Source organism: Primulina tabacum, chromosome 4 (assembly GCF_025594145.1).
Source record: "Primulina tabacum isolate GXHZ01 chromosome 4, ASM2559414v2, whole genome shotgun sequence".
In the NCBI taxonomy this organism is placed as follows: Eukaryota; Viridiplantae; Streptophyta; class Magnoliopsida; order Lamiales; family Gesneriaceae; genus Primulina; species Primulina tabacum.
Genome location: NC_134553.1, coordinates 24524107 through 24537899, shown reverse-complemented (window position 1 = coordinate 24537899; position 13793 = coordinate 24524107).

Genomic DNA, 13793 nt, shown 5'->3' with positions numbered 1-13793 from the left:
CATCAATTGAGGATTCAGTTGGAATAGCTTTCAGAGGAATAGCCTTGATAGGCTGTTGAGCCCCCGACTGCATCAGTCTTTCGGTTGGGATGGTCTCAACTGCAGCAGATGGTTTTGTCTTCAAAGTCCTTGGCTTCTTGACGACCTTGGGAGATGGAGTCTTTTCAGATTCAGTTTTACTGACAATCAACTTGCGCTTGATTGTCTTCTTCTGAAGAGTCTTATTTTTCTGATCTGACTTGGGAGCCTCTTGTGTCCCCCTTCTTTACCTTCAAAAACTGCTTAGGAGACATGTCAAGTTTCTGCTTTGGTGGCTGGACATTCTTAGCATGTAAGATTTTCAGTTTTGATGATTTTTCAGAGTCATCAGTCACCAGCCCTTTGATTTTCAGCAAATAGCTGAGCTACACCGCATAACCCTTTGATTGGTTGGACGATTTCAACATATTCCTGAAGATGTTGAAAATTATGTTCTTCCAGTTCAGTCTCCGACCAGGCTGATAGCAGTCATAGCTTGAAATTTTTCAAGAGTAAGTGCAGCAAAGGATCCAGCCTTTGCTTAAAGCCCTTTGGCTGCGATATCTGCCAGCAGTTGCACCTCTGGCTTCTGTTCCTTCTTGGGATCGGAAATTTAGATTTTCCGACCATCTGCAGAAAGAACAGTTTGCATTTCCTCAACATCAGATGCCTTTACTTCAGAGAGATTATCTAGCCCATCAGTAGGTAGTTGAAATAGGTTGCAAAAGAAATCCTCTTCAATGATCAGCAGCTGACCATTTACAGTAGCTGAGATACTGCCGGTTGTAGTGACATAGCCGTTGGCATAAAGATCCTGAATCTCTTTAGTATAGATTTATTGGGAAGATAATCCCAAAATTGTTTCAGCCCAGCTGCTTCCAGTTTGATGAAGATGTTCTTCACAGCTTCATCTGATACTGTCATAACTGAGTCAAAGTTGATTTCCATTGCGTTCATGACATAAGCTGGGATCTGATTCGCCATTTGATTGAATGTTTTCTGCGAGAAAGAAAACTTGAATTTTTTTTTGCTCTGTAAATTTGAAGTAAGCGTAAGGAGAACAACTGAAATGGAGCTGGTATAGTACTGATGTAAGTGACTGTTTAAATTATTGGACACGTGTCAGTCCAGGAAAATTTGAATTAAAAACGTGTGTAGAGTATTTATGGATTACGTGGGTCCGTGTTCCAAAATACTATTCCTTGAAAGATAGCAATTAATGCTTCGATAAACAGTCACATTATTTAATATAGAATATTATTTGATTTATTAGTTAACTTATCGAAGAAGATCAGTTAGATCAGCAGCTGAATCACCAGTTGAAAATTTAGTCAGTTCAGTTGAAGACCAACTGACTTTTTATTGTCTTCTCGGTTAACTTTTCAAATCGATATTCCTCCTTAATAAATGCATATTTTATATTATGAAAATTTAAACTATGGTTAAAATGACGTGTGATTAAAGAAAACAAATCTTATGCTCAGAAGATGAATCATCCAGAGTAATGATTGTGTCGCTTCAGTTGCTTTGAACCTTGACTATAAATAGGAATAACACGGTTAATCACAACTTATTAGCAAGTAGATAACAGTCTCAAATAGCAATGGCAGGAATGAGTGGTTCAAAGAGTCCAGATATTGCTGAAACATTTATGTTATCAGCTGTGGAATCAAGGAAGCAAGTAATGGAAAAAGAAGTTTCTGAGAAGATTTTGCATTTGTGGCTGAAGCTTCAAGACAATCAATCCTTCCAGCAGGGAGGATTGGTTGCTACTCCCAAACAGGTAGCAACGATGAGAAAGTATCGGGGGCGCCTTCGCGTTGCTGATGAGGTGGACATCTTCACTGATGAAGGTGTCTACCTTCTGATGCTTATCATGGAAAGGAGGACTCTGAAAAAGATTGCTATTTCAGAGGGTTTCCTAAATACTTCTGCCGGGGGATTAACCACTTGGTTATCCTTGTGGAAGTATGCGGTGAAAAAAGAAATTATTAATGTGCGCACCTCTTTTTATAAATAAAAGTTTATTTAGTTTATCATTGTCTTTTTATATTTTTGCAAGTAAACTGAATTCACACGAATAACCCTGACTGATAATAACTAATTTAAATGTTATTCAACTGACAACTGACTAACTGAGCAGTTATAACTGATAAAAATTACAACAGAGATAACTTTAATCAAGTTAAGTCAATTAAACCAAGTATATTTCGAAAGTGAGAAAACTTAATCTCTTATAATGGTTTGGTGAAGATGTCTGCAGCTTGTTGTTCAGTTGACACATATTCCAGTCTGATAGTTTTCTTCAGAGCATGATCTCTAATGAAGTTATGCCTGACATCAATGTGCTTGGTCCTTGAGTGAAGAACTGGTTGTAGGTTATTGCAATCGTGCTTGTATTATCACAAAATATAGGAGATTCTTTAGCATCAACTCCATAATCTTTCAGTTGTTGCTGAATCCAGAGCAGTTGGGTACAGCAGCTTCCAGCAGCAAGGTATTCTGCTTCAGTTGTCGAAGTAGCTATGGATGTTTGCTTCTTGTTGAACCATGAGATCAGTCTGTCTCCTAGAAATTGACAAGATCCAATGGTGCTTTTACGATCTAGCTTACATCCTGCATAATTTGCATCTAAATATCCAACTAAATTGAAAAAAGAGTCTTTAGCGTACCATAATCCCATATTCTGAGTGCCTTTTAGATATTTTAAAATTCTTTTGGCAACTGAAAAATGCGATTGCTTAGTATTTTCTTGAAATCTAGCACACATGCAAACAATAAATACAATATCATGACGACTAGCAGTTTAATAATGAACCTATTAGACCTCTGTAGAGTGTCGTCTCAACTGATATTCCCCCTTGATCATTGTCCAGTTTGATTAATGAACTCATGGGAGTACTTGCAGCTGAACATGTTTCCATGCTAAATTTCTTGAGCAATTCCTTCGTGTATTTGGTCTGACTGATAAAAATACCACTCTCCAGATGCTTCACTTGCAGACTGAGAAAGAATGTCAGTTTACTCATCATACTCATCTCAAATTTGTCATGCATTAACTTAGCAAATTTCTCACATAATTTGGGGTTAGTTGACCCAAATATAATATCGTCAACATAAATTTGTACAAGTAAAATGTGATCATTCTTAGAAAATTTGAACAAGGTCTTGTCAACTGATACAACAGTAAAATCATGATTAGTTAAGAATTTTGAAAGTGTCTCATACCAAGCTCTTGGAGCTTGTTTAAGACCATATAAAGCTTTGTTCAAATGATAGACATGATCATGAAAAGAGTGATTGATAAAACCTGATGGTTGTTCAACATAAACTTCTTCTTGTAACTGACCATTCAGGAGGATACTCTTTACGTCCATCTGGTAAACATTAAAGTTCTTTAATAATGCATAGGCGAGGAAAATTCTGATTGCTTCCAGTCTTGCAACTGGTACATACGTTTCATCGTAGTCAATTCCTTCCTCTTGCCTATATCATTGGGCTACCAACCTTGCTTTGTTGCGAGCAACTGTATCATCCTCGTTCAGTTTATTTCTGAATACCCAATTTGTACCTATAATTGTTTTACAAACTGGTCTTGGAACTAAGTTCCAGATATTGTTATGGGTAAACTGATTTAGCTCCTCTTGCATTGCATTTATCCAAGTTGGATCAGCAAGAGTTTCATCAGTTTTCTTCGGTTCCAGTTGTGTAACAAAAGAAGAATGAATAAATAAATTATTCATTTGATTTCTAGTTCTTACTGGATCAGATGGATTACCAATTACCAATTCTAGAGGATGTGATTTCTTCCATCTGAGCTCAGTATTTTTTGCTTCCATATCAGCAACTGCTTCAGTTGGTAACTGAATGTTTTCGGGTTTGGTTTCAGTTGGAGCTGTAACAGTTGGTAACTGAATATTATCAATAGGCTCGACCAACTGATTATCAGGAGCAGGTTTCTGTTCAACTGATTGATCTAGTATTTCTGGTTCAGGTGTTTGAAGGATATTTCTATTGATATGATTTTCTTCTTCATTATCATCCTCCAAACTGATCTCTATAAAACGATCAACTAGCTCAACTGGATCAATTGGCTTATCAGTTAGCATAGTTTCATCAAAAACAACATGAATATATTCTTCAACATTTAAAGAGCTTTTATTAAAAACTCTATTTGCTTTTCTAACTGAAGAATATCAAAGAAATATTCCCTCTGCAGATTTAGCATCAAAGGCTTTTAAATTAATTTTACTATTATCAAGAATAAAACATTTGCAGCCAAATATTTTGAAATAAGAAACCACACTTTTTCTTCCATGCCAGATCACATATGGTGTTTTCACATGATTCTTATTAATCATTGATCTGTTCTGAATGTAGCATGCAATGTTTACTGTTTCAGCCCAAAACTTTTGAGAAATACCAGAATCAGCAAGCATTGTTCTAGCAGCTTCGTTAAGGGTCCGATTTCTTCTCTCAGCTACACCATTTTGCTGAGGTGTTCTAGCTACTGAGAGCTCATGCTTGATTCCAGTATTTTCTAAAAAAGTTGAAAGATTTTGATTGATTAATTCAGTCCCTCTGTCAGACCTTATTCAATCAATCCAAACTGATTTTTCATTTAATAGTCTTTTGAAGAGCTTAATCAGTTGTGCAGGAGTTTGGTCTTTGGATTTGAGAAAAATAACCCAAGTAAATCTTGAAAAATCATCCACAACTACTAAGGTGTATTTCATTCCCCCTAAACTCAGGACTGGTATTGGACCAAAAAGATTCATATGTAACAGTTCTAAGCATTGGGAAGATGATTTACAACCTCAGTTTTTGAATGAAGATCTTACTTGTTTACCGAACTGACATGCTGAACAAACTTTATCTTTTGAAAAATCTATTTTGGACAAACCAGTTACAAGATCATGGTTACTCATATAAGAAATAGATTTAAAGTTCAAGTGGTTCAACCTCTTATGCCACAACCAGTTTTTAGAAGACATGGAAGCAATGAAACAAACTGGTGCATAAGGTTGTTCAGTCCAACTTACATTGTAAGTGTTTCCACAACGATTTTCAGTTAGGATGACCTCATCAGTTGAGTCTCTAACTGAACAAGTGTGTTTGTCAAATTGAACTGAGAAATTATTGTCGCATAACTCACTGATGCTTATCAAGTTATACTTCAAATTCTCAACTAGCAAAACATCTTTAATTGTAAAGTTACCATGTATAAGATTACCCTTACCCACAATGTTACCTTTGGAGTAGTTTCCAAAACTGATGTTTGGTCCAGTATATTTGATCAGTTGAGATAGCAAATTTGCATCTCTTGTCATATGTCGCGAACAGCCACTGTCTAGATACCAAGTTAATTCATTGTATGTTCCTGTTACTTGCAATCACACACAGTATATAATTTTGGTACCCATATTCATTTGGGTCCTAAACTGATTAGTCCTTTTGGAACCCAGACTTGGACCAGTCTAACTGACTTCCCAGTTGCTGTGTTCCAAATGGTTTTTTTCGAATTCTTGGCAATGTGTGTGTGATGTGAGGATGAAACAGTATGATTTGTATCCTTTTTCAATTGACTGTTCTTTTGATATCGTTTCTGAACAGGCTTACAGTTGTAGTAATTGTAATAGCCATTCCTTGAGTACTAATTTTTGTAACTGAATTGTTTAGGTTACCAGTTTCTTGAATCAGTTGAACTCTCAGAGCTATATCCAATTCCATACCGTTTTCCTTTGTTCTTACTTTCAGTCAATTGAACAGCTGGTTTACTTGGTTCTGAGAATTCATTTACCATAGTTGATTTTACAAAGGTAATGTACTTTTCTTTTTTTTCATTGAACCTTGGCTGTGTATCACTTGCAGAATTTTCATCATGGCTGTGTATCACTTGCAGAATTTTCATCATGACTGTTTACATAGGTCTTCTTTCCTTTTTCAGCAGAGCCTCGACTGTCCTTCTTTTGTTTGGGACAATCAGCAATGTATTGACCAGTTTTTCCACAGTTGCAGCAAGTATAAGGTTCTTCTTTGGAGTAGTTTTTCTGATATTGTTTCTGGAAGTTTCCTTGATTTCTTCTCTTAAATTTACCAAACTTCCTGACAAACAATGACATCGCGTCATTGCTTAGCTGATCAACAGATTTGTCAACTGAACCAGTTTGTTCCAGTCTTACAGCAGTTAACGCAGTTGTGGTCACTGGTGTGGAAGGTTACTCTTCTCTGGTTTGTAGTTAAAACTCGTAAGCCTTTAGATCAGCAAACAAGTCATGAATTTCGACCTTGTTAAGATCCTTTGACTCTCTCATTGCCATGGTCTTGACATCCCATTTTTTGGGAAGAACTCTGACCACCTTCAGTGCAACTTCTTTGTTCGAATACACTTTTCAAAGTGCATTCAGCTCATTGATAATACCACTGATCCTCTCATCATATTCGTGCATGGATTCTCCAGCCTTCATCTTGATGTTGTCAAATTTCTGAACAGCAACTGATGGCTTGTTCTCTTTTGTTTGCTCGTTTCCTTCACACAGCTGGATCAGTTTCTCCCATATCTCTTTGCCAGTTTTGCATATCTTGATTTTGCTGAAAGTTACTTTATCCAGCGTTTTATATAAGTTATCCTTAGCCACATTATCTTGGTTGGCTTTCCTTTTATCCTCAGTTGTCCATTCCTCTCTAGGCTTTTGTATGCGATGAGGTGCCCCATCAGTAACGGCAACTGCTGTATTTACTTTTAGGATCTTTATGGGACCTTCAGTAATAACATACCATATGTCGTCATCTTGTGCAGCTAAATGAGCATGCATTCCGATTTTCCAGTCGTCAAAGTCTTCTCTGGAAAACATCGGTATTTTATTGAATGAAGACATGTTGATCAGTTTTGTGAATAAGAGTATTCTGAGACAAGATTCAATTGCTCTGATACCACTTGTTAGGATCGGTTGAGTGGTTGAGAAGTGTTTAGAAGGAGGGTTGAATAAACACCCACGATTTTAGAATCTTTTCGAATAAAGTGTCAGTTTTTTGACAAACTGAAACTAGGAATCTTGTCATTCAATGGCAATCAGTTTAACTTATAACAGTTGCGGAAATAAACTGACTGAAAGATAGAATAAATAACTGAAGTAAGAACACACAAAGATTTATGGATGTTTGAAGATTTTAATTACTCCTATGTCACACCTTCTATCACAAGAATAGGATATGCAATAAAAGACTTTCATCGATACAAAACTTTTACAGACCCACTTCAGTTTGGAATTAACACTGCCAAAGCTGAAACTCTTAGTTTACAAAATATCTCACAGTTCTTCGACTGAACTTAGCACAACTGATTTAGTTAAAGATCAAATAAACAACAAAAAGGTTTGTGCTTATAAGCTCAAAAAGTAGCCTCAAATGCATCAAATATATCTGATAAGTGTGAGCATTTTGATTCTTGAGCAAGATCGATAATTTCAGCAGGGTTACAACAAGCTTAAGAGCATAGATGGATCAATCCTTTCCTCAACTGCTCTTCTCACCTATTTATAGGCTTCTCTTCAACGGCAACATTAAATATAATTTGAATATTTATACCCGTTGATTGCCACGTCAATATACCTCTGACATTCGTACATTGTAAGCTCTGAAATGCGACGTTCCACTATGATTTGCAGTCTGCTTTGTACTGTTGTCGGTTGAATGTCCTTTTCGACAAATAATGAAGTGTACAGCTGAATGATTAGCTGATAAACAAACGCTGGTAAGCTCACAACTGAATATATCAACTGATCAGTCAGTTGTCTTTGTAAGTTCAGTTCAGCTGGTTTCAGTTGCGTTCAATAAACTGCACATTAATCTTCAGTTTAGGCCACTATTAGTTGATTTATGTAGTTCAGTTACTTCAAGCTACTTGATCAGTTATTCCAATAAATTAAACACTTAGTCTGTCAAACAACCGAAATTAAGTTTCCTACAAAAAGCCATTGCGTCTAAGTTTGATGATGAGACATTAAAGAAGGCACATCAATATGTGTTATTCAACTGTCATCACGTACAATCTTATATAGTTTATGTGATTATATATTTCATTGTGTTTAAATATATAATCATCGATGTTCAAAGCACCGTTCTTAATTTGTAGTGAACACCGTCAGATTTTGAATCCTACTCGTTCCAGTCTTCCACCACACCAAATTGAACGTATGATTAGTGAGTCTTTTGCCTCTTGGTTTGCCAAACATGTAAGTTTTTGTTGTAATTGTCATTAAGGTTATATATTATGATTTTTATACATAATTTATCAATTTTTCCTTGTGTGATAGATTGAAAATTTAAATCCTCTACAGGATGATCCATTATCAAATGATTTGAAATCACTTGCCAGAGGCCCAAATTTCATAGGGATATGATATGAAAAATTCATTTCCAAAGGATTTAGGTTTACAAAAGAAGTGGAACGCAAGATAAAAACTCATAATTGTGGTGTATTGTTCGGGCTACCACTTCAAGTTATTCGAGTATAAGAGATCAGAATACAGTATCAAGTGAACTTGATTATTACAGAATTTTGCAAAATGTGATTGAGTTAGATTATTAGGGAGGTCGAAAAGTTGTTTTATTTGTATGTGATTGGATCTCCAAAGGCAAACGACTAAAACTGGATGATGATGGTTTTATGTTGGCCAATTTTACAAATGTGAAGCGTCAAAATGAGCCTTATATATTAGCATCCCAAGCCATGCAAGTTTTTATGTGGAAGATCCAGTTGATTGTAATTGGCATGTAATTATGACCACCGATGCTCTAGCAAAGTATCAAATGCAACATATGGCATATGTTGATACATTTCTTCAAAGTTGTATTTGTAATCCTGAAGAAGAGAATGAACATGAAGAAGTCGTTTGGGTTCGGGATAGTTTTGCAAGAGTTGAAATTGATGTTGATGCATGATGAGATTTTTTCTTGCATATATAATTTTTTATGTTTAGTTAATATGATATAAAGTGAAACTAGTAGAGTGTATTTGCTGGATACTAGAATAATAATAACATTATATATTTTAATTTCATTTTTCACTATGGATCTTTTATTTATCATATCAAAGGGTATAACTAACTTTTTTATCTGCAAGTTGTTGCTTTTGCTCTTGATAGGAATGTCTAGTGAGGGTAAAATTTTGGAAAACCTCATTTTTAACATCAACATAAGACAAATACACAATCTCGAATTATGATTGCCAATCACGCATCTCGAAGTTCAAAAAGAGGTAGTATGTAACTTTATTCATCAAGGATCTGTTTGTTGCTTTTGTACTACGCTTACTGGACCTTTTGATTTTGTCTAAATTTTATTTACTTTGTTCAAGTTGGTCTTACAAGAGAACTCAGTAGCATGACAGCTACGGCAAAGGTTAGAATTTTCTTGTTTATAATTAAAAACTCAACTTACTTATATTTTGGTGGTATCAAAACTTGTGCAGAATTTCAAAAAATACAAGGTATGTTGAATAACCAAATGGATGAATTTTAAAGCACCAACACAATGATTTACAAGGTATTAAATATAAAAAGATATGAAACTTATAGTATTTTACTTAAAACGATTAAGTTTAGATATGTATAATGCTTACTTCATGTTTCATTTATTCTATATAAAAGCATTTATAATTTTTAACCTTTTATTTTGATAGGAATCACTCGTAAAAGTAAATTTTTTGTAAAATCTCATTTTCAACTTCGAGATGAGGAAGATACACAACCACATATTACATTTTTCAATCATGTAACTTGAAATTCAAAATAAAGAATTATCATCGCATTTTACACAAAAACAATATGTTTGTTGCTTGTGTATAACTCTTATTTGACCTTTTGCATTTGTACGAATGTTTTATACTTTCTTCAAGTCAGTCTTGCAAGAGGACTTGGAAACATGGTAGCTAGCGAAAAATGTCAGAACTTTGTTGCTTATAATTAAAACTTGCTTATATTTTGATGGACTCAATACTTGTGCAGAATGTCAAAACATACAAGGTATGCTAAATAACCAAATGGATAAAGTTTCAAAGAAGAAACACAATGATGTCACTACAAAAAAAAGGCTAATGACAACGGTGAAAAACCGTTGTCATAGGTCTTGTAAAACCGTTGTTGAAGGCCTTGTGGTTAAAGGGTGCGCTCAAAGACAACGGTGAAAAACTGTTGTCTTAGACGATTAAAGACGACGGTCAAAAACCGTTGTCTTAGGTCTTGTAAAACCGTTGTTAAAGGCACTGTGGTTTAAGAGTGCGCTCGAAGACAACGGTGAAAAACCATTGTCTTAGAAGTCTAAAGACGACGGGGAAAAACCGTTGTCGTAGCACTGAAAAAATGTTGTTAAAGGTCCTATGGTTAAATGGTTCGCTCAAAGACAACAGTGAAAAAACGTTGTCGTAGCTCTTAAATATCGTTGTCTTATAGCAACGACAATGGTTTTTTTAACTGTTGTCTTTTATCGCATTCGACAACAGTTTGTCAATGTTTTTAAACCGATGTCTTTCGCTGCAATATACAACAGTTTTACAACATTTTAAATTTATTGTCTTTGGATTTGAATTACATCATTTTAAAATTGTTGTCTTATATATAATCATTTTACCGAACCGTTGTATAATATATTTAAACCATAAATTATTTAATTAATTAAAAAAATTGGGTGTGAAATATATATCAATTAACTCTTATATAAAATCATTTCAAACATCAACATACTGGATTAAAAACTACATGCATGAATTACAACAGAAATATGTCATTCATAAACTTGTAATCTACCAAACCAACAATTAAAAAAGTATGTAACCATATTCCAAAAACTTTTAGTCAAGTTCACAAAAATAAAAATACCCTACAACCGAGACTTTCACATATCAACTCCAAAATATGTTCTGTAGTTTGTTGGAATGAATTTCTCTGCTGGTGCATCTTCAAAAAAATCATTACAGTGCCTGTGAAAATAAAAACCACATAATTTTAATCATTGTTAATTTTCAACACATGCACAACTTAGCATTAAAACCATTAACATATAGAACAAGTCATGTATAAAAAAGCAAAAAGTCTTGTTTGAAGACAATAAGTCATGAATTGAGAAAACACATGCACAACTTCCACCTTGATGTCCCACAAGTAGAACAATTTGCAAAATCTTCGTACTCCGTCTGGTATAAGATACAATCATTAGGATAAGCATGAATTTTCACATTGTCCATCCCTAATGCGCGTAAGATTTTCTTTGCACCATACAAATATGAAGGCAATTCATTGTGATCTGGAAGCATTTCTCCAAACAAAATAAGTTGATCAGTGAAACTTTTATCACTCTAACTATATTTTGCCTTCAAATTAAATAATTTCACAACTGCAGATAACTTTGTGAATTTAGCAAATCCAGGATATAAAGGTTTATCTGCATCTTCAAGTAGCTTATTGAATTGGCTTGAATTCTTAGCATAACTTTCATATACACAATGCACCATATCTATAGGTTCCTCACTAAATGATTTGTGTTCATCTTGTCCTACTCGATCATTATCATTCATTGAGTTCCCTTTCGTAGATCTTTCCCCATGCCATATCAATGTATGATATGTCATTACAATACAAATGTGCCCTAATAGTTTCAACATTTTTCTTCCTTAGATTACCACATATTGCACTTGGACAAGGTATTGCATCAGAATGGATAGCATTTTTTATTGCAAACTGCAAGAAAGACTCTACTCCAACATCAAATTCACGTGATAGCCTATCTTTCGACATCCATTCTTTATCTATTCTCGGTACAACTACTCAGCTAACAATGAGCCCAACCCCTTCAAAACAAATTTAAATAATATAAAAAATATTTTATTGATAGCCTATCTTTTTAATATATATACACACACACACATGTATACATAAAGAGAATTTTGTTACAAACACTAAAATTTTTTTAAAACTTTATATTTATATTATATAAGTTGGTTAATGGTTGAATTCATGTACCTACTCCTTACCCAAAGTAGGATAGTAAGACTCCTGTGAACTTCCTAGATTACCATACACATAAAGGCGCTGGAAGTAGTTCACATTCTTGCAAGACCTGCAACTAGTACATTTTCTCGCAATTGTAAAACATTCTCATGAACAAATCCAGTAGGTTTAAACGCAAAAAATTCACTTGTAGGACATTAAGTTCGGATAAAGTTTTGGAATCACACTGAAAAGCCAAGCACGATGCCAAAAAATAAAATAATGCAGGACATGTCCAATTTGAATTTTTACCTATTTCATGTGTGAGTAAGTAAGAAACTGGGGAAATCTAAATTTATTTTTCCGATAACAAATAATGTTTACCACTGCGAAAATTACAGGGGGTCGACATGTGTACATATCCTCACGCAACGTGCATTCAAACTTGATAGGGCCCTATCGTCCTCCAAAATACTCCCCTACTCCTCTGGTAGTACACCCTTCAACAGCCTCAAATAAGATCCAACACTCAAAACTACAATAAAGACCCCATATTACCGTCAATATAATGCATTTAAAACAACGAAAGGAACTTAAATCGACTCCGATAAAAATCCAAAACCGGAATATTATTCAGCTGAAAATTTGATTTCATATCTTGTCCTTGATTAATTTCCAAACCACCCTTGTCATCTCATCTCCTGCACAACATATATAGATTTTAAGTAAAAAAAAAAACAAAAAAATGTTGTGAGAGAAGGACCAAAATAGAAAATCATATCATTTCACAGTAAAGCAACTTGGGCTCTCAACTGAAGGCTTTCCTTGGGAAATAAAAAATATCTGAATATACTCCAAAAGCAGAGTTCAAAAGCATAGATATTTTCAAACAATTCATGAACACCATCAAAATATGCCAACGTTTCTGATTATTTCTATAAATTCGACCAACACAACCACAATACTTAAAACTACTATAATACATCTCAAACAACCTCAAATGCACCACATAATTGAGTGAAATTCTTACCCAAATGGATGACAAATCGTGCGCAGAATAGGACTAAGATTCACGACCTTGCCTTGCTCAAAACTCCCGATTACCGTTGCAATCAAGGTCGACCAGACCTGCGCTACCTTCGTCGGTACTCGAAGACAGCGAACGGACGGGCGGCGGCTTTGATTTGGTTGGGAAAAGGAGGGCGACGGAAGAGGGTTTGGTGTGTGTGTGTCGCGACTTCTATTAGGTGTAAAGTGTGTGTTATGCGAGAAGTGTGTGGGGATAAGTTGGGATATTGGTTTTTTTAACAGAAATTTTTTAAACATTGTTGTTAAAGGATTTAGAGTGTTGCTTTGAAAGCTATTTTTTTTAGTAATACGACAACAGTTTTTTTTAAACCGTTGTCTTAGGCCCTAAAAATGTACACAGACAACGATTTATAAACTTTTGTCGTACCTACTAAAAAAACCGTTGTCTTTCACTGACGTTAAAAGATAACGTTTTAAAAACCGTTGTCTTAGCTACATTAAAACGCGCTCGTAGACAACGGTATTAATAACCGTTGTCGTAGCTACTAAAAAACTCGCTCATAGAAAACCGTTGTCGTTGATCCATAAAAGACAACGGTTTTTAAAAATTGTTGTCTTTGACAAGAAAAAAATTCACAAAGACAACGATTTTCATTAAAACTGTTGTTAAAAGGAAAAAGACTATGGTTTCTGATAAAACTGTTGTTTTTTGAGTGTTGTTAAATGTGGAATTTCTTGTAGTTTGTACAAGGTATTAGATAT